Source organism: Ictalurus punctatus, chromosome 23, assembly GCF_001660625.3.
Source record: "Ictalurus punctatus breed USDA103 chromosome 23, Coco_2.0, whole genome shotgun sequence".
Classification (NCBI taxonomy): Eukaryota; Metazoa; Chordata; class Actinopteri; order Siluriformes; family Ictaluridae; genus Ictalurus; species Ictalurus punctatus.
Window position 1 is genome coordinate 20,180,869 of NC_030438.2, and position 9,582 is coordinate 20,190,450.

General features: G+C 41.4%; 3 long non-coding RNA genes across 3 annotated transcripts in view; 2 read left to right on the forward strand and 1 right to left on the reverse strand.

Annotated features, from left to right (window-relative positions):
- The window catches only part of LOC128628993 (uncharacterized), a 7,464-nt gene extending 5,810 nt beyond the window's left edge, over positions 1-1,654 (reverse strand). Inside the window, exon 1 of the long non-coding RNA XR_008393292.1 lies at positions 1,585-1,654. This is a non-coding gene — a long non-coding RNA (uncharacterized LOC128628993). The remainder of the gene's footprint in view (positions 1-1,584) is intronic.
- LOC108256240 (uncharacterized) overlaps positions 1-2,140 on the forward strand; it is a 4,614-nt gene extending 2,474 nt beyond the window's left edge. Inside the window, exons 4-5 of the long non-coding RNA XR_006980914.2 lie at positions 174-246; positions 1,979-2,140. This is a non-coding gene — a long non-coding RNA (uncharacterized LOC108256240). The remainder of the gene's footprint in view (positions 1-173; positions 247-1,978) is intronic.
- Positions 2,141-6,249: 4,109 nt separating this feature from the next.
- On the forward strand, positions 6,250-9,072 carry LOC128628992 (uncharacterized). Its single transcript, XR_008393291.1, has 3 exons — positions 6,250-6,688; positions 7,793-8,047; positions 8,259-9,072. It is a non-coding gene; the product is annotated as an uncharacterized LOC128628992 (long non-coding RNA).
- Positions 9,073-9,582: the final 510 nt, after the last annotated feature.

The following is a 9,582-nucleotide window of genomic DNA, read 5'->3' on the forward strand; positions in this document are numbered from 1 at the left end:
TTATAGCATTTCTTTGCATGTGCATAAGACTTTTTCACATGACTTTAAATTGTAAAATAGCGGTATGTTTACCTTTTTTCCCCCAAAACATTTGAAAGCCATTGGGGACGTAAACTTTTGCGCTCAACTGTAGAAAAATGATAGATGTTGATATTTGTTGTTGTTTGTTTCAGGCGGTTGTTGGACATCTGTCTGTCTGCAGATTAACGCCGTGGAAGAGGAGCAGGAACCTGTTCACGCGTCAAGGTTCGTCACCCAAAACGTGACATTTCTGTTAAATAATGAGAATAAAGAGTAGCTTGTTTTTTGTAAATCCTGCCGACTACGCCATGTGTAGTAATGCGGCTCGTTTCGCTCTACAACTACGCCACGTGTAGCAATGTGACTCGTTTTTTGCAACAACTACGCCACATGTAGCTATGCGGCTCGTTTGTTTTGTACCAACTACGCCACCCCGAGAAAACGGGGAAAATAACCCAAATAAAGACACACAAGTACGTTCCACTTAGAACAGGCATGAGGCATGGGTTTCCATACAAAAATACATTTTATTTTTACGTTAAAATGACTGGCCAAGAATTATTTTTAAAAGAAGCAACATCCAACACAGTCAGGCATTGGTCAAATAAAACAATCACAAGAGGAAATTAATAATAATCATAGGAGGACTGAGGCTTCCTGTATGAAGGGCAGGCTAGTACGACAGCACCAGCTATACAAAAGGGAAAAGCACCCCACTAATCAGAATCATACCCACAAAATTCACTGAGAATAAACACAGCAATAATAACCACCCTTAATGAAGTAAAGCCTAAGGTGCAGCAAAGAACCCCCCCCCCCCCCCCCCCCCCCAAACCTCAGGAAACACTCAGCTCCTACAAGGAGAAAACAAAACACAAAGTTAATTACAATAAGCTCAAAGCAGACGAACAAAAGAATGAAATAAAACAAAGACAAGCTTACTGTCACAAAAACACAGATAACCCCGAGCTCAAACTGATTACAGGTAGCAAGTTTACCAAAGCCGACCACAACCACTACTACCACATAGCAGTACCAGCATAACTGATAAAGACTGTTACAACACAGCTGAGTTAAAGAAAACTGATCTCAGTGACAGCAACCAACACAAAGCAAAATAACAAAACAAAACATAAAACAATAAAAACAAATCAAAACATCAAGCAGAATCAAGCAGCCCCAAAGCAGCAACGTGGCCCGAGTGAGGGGGAGGAGCTATACCGAAACGACCACATCTCACTCAGCCCGCCGTAACGCCTGCAAAATTGAGGACCCGTGATCCGATGACCTGGTACTCACGATGGCACATACGAAAATCATGATAGCGTCTTTAATAGTTGTGACGACGACAGCGGGCGCTCCGACCGGAGCTACATTAAACTACCATGCTACACAGTTGGGAGCCTTGACGGCACAGCGCACTGATTGTGAGCGGCACATCACACCTGCACACAGTCTCAGTAGCCCAACGTCACACTAAACAAGTAAATCGCATGGTAAATAGACAACGCTAGCAATCGCATGGTAAATAGACAGCTAAGCAACAAAGCTAAAAACACATACCTCTGTAGTCCATAGCAACGAAAGGAAGGGGCGGGCTTTTCGACCATGACACATTCTGAGAGGCGTAAACAACCACTTATATACTGTGGTAGGGAGAGCGCCCATTGGCCACGTGGTTAATAAGGGTGACGTTTTAACCACGACACACACCCCACTACACTAACGCTGTCTGTCACCACGCACAATCCTTCATTTACTACCTTCATTTTTAACACTCATTTATAATGAATCACAGCTGAATACATACACTCGCTCAACACCAACATTTAAATATGACAATACAGTGATCTGCAAACCTGAAAAATGTATTATTAATGAACTCGTGTTCAGCTCTTGCATGTGAATGTATATGTGATGTGCATAAAATAATAAATACTGATATCTGTGTTTATAGATGATGATGTGAGAGCCGGAGGAGGAAACGTTCCAGGCTCCGTCCAGCCGTTCTCAACGAACTTCAGAACCTACGACGCGTTAGACACCGACCCGACTCAGTCTGACCTCACACTGTTTGATTGTAATATACGTGTTACAAATTAAAAATGCATATTGTGGACATCTAATCGTCTAATTATTGCGTTCATCATCACAGTAAACTATCAATTCTTCTATTCAGTAACAAACACAGTAACTAACACTCGTATTAACTGCTTGCTTTTAATAATACACTAACCGAGCTGAATAATCACAATTAAACCCACACACAACAGCTTGGGTCATGCCTCTGTTCAATTCTCAATACTGTGATGACAGAACAGATCTACTCCACTGGACTTGGACTGTGTGAGTGCAAATAATTTACACACCCTGTGAAGTGGTCCTGGACTTCTGAATCTCAGTATTTCCGGCACGCGCTGACTCACTCACAGTGCACCTGGATGAAACTATGACTCAGTTACTTAATGCCCCTCTTGTACCTCTCACACGGTGTACCTGCACTTTACAAACCTGCATCAGTCACTTTCTATTCATGGAACTCATTTAGCTGCCAGTACTGCTGCTGTACGTATTGCTCCTACACTATTCGATAGTTTATAGTTACAGCCCATGTCCTGTTTATTTACTGCCCTGTGTCACCATGGACAATTCCACCAGAGGACACCCTTGCTCATATGTTTTAAATTTCTTCCTGTGTTGTCCGCCCCACTTCCTTCCTTGTTTGTGCACACCTGTTTTATTTAATTATTTACCCTAGTTAGGTTCTGTGTCGTCAAGCTTTTGTGTTGAAGCATTATATGTGGTATGGATGTTATAAGTTGTTGTAGTAATTGGGAAATGAAGCCTCATAAAGCACTGAGGCTTCCCTCTGACTGTTCCCGGGAAAGAGTCAAAGCTTCAGGAGAGTCAAAAACAGCGCCATCTGATGGTTAGTGAAAAATATTGCAGTCAAAAGCCTGTGGAGGAAGCTCCATACTTCTCCATACACTCCATAGTGCGTGTGTGTGTGCGTGTGCGTGCGTGTGTGTGTGTGTGTGTGTGTGTGTGTGTGTGTGTGTGTGTGCGTGTGGACACTGTGTGATGGATCATCTGGATATTAAATGTGTTCATGAGTCTTGGCAGTGATAGTGCTTGTGTAACTCTGGGAACGACAGAAAGGTGACAAAGAAGTTTGAAATCATTGTTACAACCCGCTAATCTTTGCAATGGGAAGTTTTTTTGTGTGCTGTAGTTTCCAGCCTGCCCTAGCCTGCCTTGCTCCCGCCTCCCAGGATGACATCACTGATTGACGACCATATATAAGGAAGAAAAGGCGTGAGGATGGTGTGAGCTGTTGTTGGGAGTGCTTGGTTTGTGTTGCTTGCCCTTGTTGCTATCAAATTCTGTATTCTGACTGCTGTTCTGGTTTTGACTCTTGTCTGGTTTTTGAGTTTGGTTGCCCCTGCTTCTGTTTATGTATATTCTTCACCATTATATATATGATTCACTTGGTTCACCGGCAGTAGGGGTGTGGCTGCCCAAACACCGACCCCTAACCCCCACCCTATCCCAAACACCTACCCCTAACCCCCACCCTATCCCAAACACCAATCCCTAACCCCCACCCTATCCCAACACCAACAACATCATTGTACCTTTATTTTAGGTCTTATTCATCTTATTGTGGAGTTGGAAGATCCTCATTAAACGAGCTACAATAACAGCAGAGTGTAAGTGAATCTCTGAAATGCACACCCACACACACAATGTACAACTATACACACACACACAAAAACTAAGTGCACATTTTCAAAATCATCTGACTTAACAAACGAATACAACATGTCGAACCTGATACATGGACGGGGGGGTGCTTCCACCGCCAAGTCTCATCCTTCATGTTATTGATTTGTAGAACTGAAAAACTCTTCAAATAATCTTCAAACATGGAGAAAGTTACTGAAGAAAAAGTTTTTCAGACATTTGACCTTGCTGTGACCTTATAAAAATCTACTGCTACAAACATTCAACCACTCGCTCTTGTGATATCGCGCCAACGAGAATCCTGGTACGTACGGAAAGACGCCTGTACTTCAGTTCAATTCAGCTCAGTTCTATTTGTACATCGCTTTTAACAGCGGACGTCATCTCAAAGCAGCTTTACAGAAAGACAGAAACACAGGATGGAGATTTTAAGTGTGTGAATTTATCCCTATCGAGCGAGACGGTGGTGACGGTGGTGAGGGAAAACTCCCTGAGATGATCTAAGGAAGAAACCTTGAGAGGAACCGGACTCAGAAGGAACCCGTCCTCATCTGGGGAACGACGGATAGAGTGAAAGTGAAAGAGAGTTCATTATGGTTTAATATGAAATCTGTTTGTTGAACTAGTCCATTGTTCACTAAAGGAGACCTGAGTGTAAAACTGCATGAGGTAATTGCAGTCACAAGGCCATCGCAGCGACCGTCGTCCCAGCAACCACAGCGAGAACGTCCATGCGGAACTGAGAACTGCACCTGTCCTACAATTTGTTTACAGTAACCCTAACAAACCTAGGTGCGTCCATATTCAGGTGCTCAGACCTGCAGGGAGGACGTGAGCGCTCGGAGTTGCACAGGAATTGTTTGTCATTTATTCCTTGTTTTGGGCTTGAACCCCAAACCTTCTTCGCAGTAACCCAGAGTCTTAACTCACAGTTAACAGAGTAGATCCTGATCATCAACTCCAGTTCCTCTGAAATCACCACCACCTCTATCTGGCCAGAGATTGCACTGTGCTCATTAACATCATCAGCTGCCCCTCAGGAGGAGAGACTAGAGGCAGTCTGTGAAAGAAAGAAGGCGACTGTGGAAGAGGAGAGATAGCGCTTTCTTCCGAGTGTGTTACGCTGCAGTGTGCTGCAGCATGAGCGGCAGTTCGAAATAATCTCTCCTAGCACACACACACTGCAGAAATATACACATCCCAATCTAACATGTGTAGAACACTGAACTCACCGACACGATGCAGTCAAATTTAAAAGAGACTTCATATCCGTCCTGGGCCGGAACCAGATGCTTTGCACAGGTGTGTTCGGATTTTGCTTAAACTCACCTGGGGACATTTTCCTACACGCCTTCCTCCTCACACAGTGAACAAGCGTACAGGGTGGATGCAAGCACCAGGAACTCTTCCGGATTTTTATTTCTATTTTTTCTATTTTTCCTATTATTTTGTAGGATTTTTTCCTTTTTTCTGTTATGATCCGGTGTGAGGAGACATCAGTAAACAGTGTTTTTGGTGATGCTTTTTGGCCGAATTTTCTTTCTGGCTTGTCTGCCTTTTTAAAAAAAATAAAAAAAAATAAAAAAGAATTTGTGGAACGCTGAGTGTAACACTGCATGAGGCAACTGATGTCTCAAGGCCATCGCAGCAACCATAGTCCCAGCAACCACAGTGAGAACGTCCATGCGGAACTGCGAACTGAACTTGTTCTGCAATCTGCTTATAGTAACCCTAACAAACCTAGGTGCGTCCATATTCAGCTGCTCAGACCTGCAGGTCCTTACTTTGATCTGGTGTAAGGACGCATCAGTAAACCAGGAGAATTCGCTGGTTTTATGGTGACCATCTACGTTGCTGTTATCACGTTGGAATTCTGTCTAAAGGACTTCCTGTTTTATACCTTCATTCTTTTTTTCTTTTTTTTTTTAATGATCATTTTTGTATTTGGTCTAAAATTTGCCTGCTTCCCACTTCTGTCAAGTTTTTGGACGTGGAATATCTTTCATCACGGGACTTCTTTTAACATTTGGGTCGTCAAAAGAAATCATTTCAGTTCATCTGAGACACAACGTCAAAACCGGTACGGAAAGCAGAAGCAAGAGAGAGATACAGAGAAGAAAACACTGAGTACTGGATTCATCCTTTTAAAAGCCACGACCCTGAATCTGATTATAATTTGATCGTTATTTAACGACTAGTTAGTGAGGCACCTTTTAGCTTTAGTTTTAAGTGTTCAGAAGAAAGTATTTCTAAATACACAGCACAATCATTCACACCCAAAACTAGGTGTGCATCTTCGTCGGTCTTGCTCTACCAGTTGTACTAGATTTTTATTTCCTTCCAGTGAGTTTTTAACCGAATGCTTTCACTGTCACTCGGTGTTGAAAGGTAGCTTTGGATGTGAGTACGCACTTTCACAGGACTTTTTCTCACATATATATATATATATATATATATATATATATATATATAAATAATTTTTTTTCCAATTTATTCTTTTCCTACTTTGGTCTGGTTTGAGGAGACATTGGAAAACTTGGGGAGCTCTTTCCTTTTTTTAATTGAATTTTTTTGGTGACGCTTGTTGGACGAATCGAATTCAGTGGAACCGGCACCGTGTTTTACGTTTCTATTCTGTCTAAAGATCCCCCGTGAATTATGTCTAAATGCTGCGGAAACGATGAGCTTTATTTCATCAGAGTTTTCTGTATACAGGGAAGATCTGTGATGTCCAATGTGTAAAAATTTGTGTAAATGAAAGAAGAAAAAGAAAGAAACATGACTCTAAACATAAACATCAAACACAAAGAAGAAGCTTATACAGAAAGCAGAAGAAAATCCTGACAGTGAGAACAAACTCACAACATGATTGGATGAATTCTCAGCTAGACCCTGAAACCGACGCGATGACGAGTTCACACTGGTAAGTTATCGCAAAAAATATTACTGTCACCTAACTGCTAGATATTGTTGAACTTTTTAGTTAGCTTTTAGTTGGTTATTAACACAATCATGCGATCACCAATACGTGGAATCACGTGCCACTGAAATGATGACGTCACGCCCTCCGTCCTCTGGATACTCGGCAGCCGCCATTTTCATTTGGAGTCCGTCCTGATATTATTTTCAAGACGTAGAAATATGTCAAGACGTAATCCCATCCGCGCTGATGAAGATGACAGTGATGGTGAATCTTCTTTGTGTTTGAACTGGGCTTACTTTGGTTCATTTGTGTAGTTAAATCGTCGAGCGTGTGCGACACTCGACATGTGGCCTAGCTGTGAGTTAGCAGAATTAGTATTAGCATGCTAACCGTGTAGATCTTATCATTACTGTTCTCACATTTTCTCGTAATTTTCAAAAATCCAAATACTTTGAGTTGCTTGAAGGTTGATTTGTTTGACTCATGTAGGCTGTTTGATTATTGTTATTGTTGTTATTGTTTATTGACTTGAATGAAACAGAAACCAGTGGTCCGGTACGAGCTCGTTGTCAGCTAGGCCATTACGGCCTAGCGTGGATAATTTCAGTACAAGTTAGCCGTGCTGTAGTTATGAATTAGTGCCGGTTCCTTTTAGCGCTACATGTTTATATATAACTATAGGACATGATAGAACAACTTATAACTACAGAACCAAATAACCTGAAGCAATGTAATTCATAGCTACTGGATTACTAGATTAACAACTAGATTTACTCTCCACATCTATATTATTATTATTATTATTAGTAGTAGTAGTAGTAGTAATGATAATAATAATAATAATAACAACAACAACAACAACAACAATAATAATGTTATTATTATTATTATTATTATTAATAATAATAATAATAATAATAATAATATACATAATTATACAGTAAATGATAAGTAATAGTTAATAGTTTAACATAGTTAAAGTTTAAACATATCGTGTATAAAAAAACATTGCCTGAATTTTTTATATATATATATATATATATATATATATATATATATATATATATATATATATATATATATATATCTGATATCTCTGTACAGATGATGGAGTGAAACTGTCAGTGGAGGAGACGGAACCAGCACGGACCCAGAGCTCAGTGCGACCGTTCCACTCCGACTACGACACCTACGACCTACGAGATTCTGATGAAGAGGCAGAGGAGGCAGAAGATGCAGATGAGGCAGAGGAGGTTTCCCAGCTGGAAAATATTCTACAGCTTTCTGTGCGTGAAGAAGAAAGAGGAAACCTTCTTGCCAGGTCTTTGGATGAGTCTTCGGAGGTCAACAACTATACAGGTGTGTAGGCCTGATTATTTCCATTCTCACCTTTTACTTCTGCAGTTTGCAGAAACCCAAATCACTTCAGATGTTTACTGATTATTTTGTTTGACTCATGTAAGCTGCAGTGTTGAATATTTCACGGAACTGTAATAATAATAATAATAATAATAATAAGTCTGTGAGAAGTGTTCAGAAAATCTCTAATATCTCTGATATCTCTGTACAGATGGTGGAGTGAAACTGTCAGTGGAGGAGACGGAACCAGAATGGACCCAGAGCTCAGTGCGACCGTTCTACTCCGACTACGACACCTACGACCTACGAGATTCTGATGAAGAGGCAGAGTGATCTAACTCTAAACATGGACCGTGACTACGACTACGATACGAACTAAACTAACTCTATGATAATCTGCCGCGTTGTGTGCTGGGAGGCGCGCGTTATATATGTGGACATGATCAGTGTCTAAACCGCTAGCAGCTGAGAGCAATACAGACACACGTGAAATCCCAGCCAATGGCAGAACAGGGAGGAGACATGACAGAAACATAAACAAAACACACATGTCCAGATGTCATTACGGTCAACAATGGAAAAGCAGGCACTCGCGCATTCGCGCTTTGAGCACACTGCTTCAAGGGGGAGTCTTGACAGAACCCCCCCCCCCAAAGGCACTCCTCCCGGAGTGCCATGAGTCCTCCCTTCTCATTGGCGGCCCCGGGCCCCTGGGCTGAATGTCCCAAGCAGAGCCAGGAAACCACACGGTGACGGAGCAGGGAAGCAGAGCGACCCCATGTCACTATGGTCAACAATGGAAAAGCAGGCGCTCGCGCATTTGCGCTTTGAGCACACTGCTTCACGGGGGAATCATGACACAGAGGAGGCAGAGCATAATAATAATAATAATAATAATAATAATAGCTAATTATACAGTAAATGATAAGTAATGTAATTTATGTTATATAAAAATATGTATTGTTTTTTGTGTATTGTATATGCATTTTTTGTATCTAAATAAAGACTGTTGATATATGTCGTTATTTCTTTTGTTCTTCTGTTGCTGTGAAATTTTGTGAAATATAACAAATATATATAGCCTTCTCAATACAAAAAACTAAGAACGTAAAATGGACAACAGAAATAGCAAAATATTAACGTAAAACAAATCACTTAAAAGACTAACGGTCAAGACTTTCTGCGAATAGTTTTGTTCTCAGGTAAAGGAGCAGATCTAGAGGCTCACAGGTAGAGAGTGTTGAGGTGAATTGGGATGTTTGGATGCTGTCACTCCCCCACTCTCACACCTTCACCCAGGTGTGTTGGTGGTGGAGTGTCTCGCCACCTTATGTCCCAGGGATCCCTCATGTCTGTCCCCTTATGGTTCTCCCTTTTAGTTACGCTGTCATAGCTAGTTTTGTCGGAGTCCCTGCTTTCACTCACGCAAACTACAATGAAAGGAAGTCACATGCTGCTGCTGAGGATGTCCCACAGGGTGCAGCCTAAAGATCACTGAGATTACTCAGGATGGTACCACTTAAAATCCGTAAGAT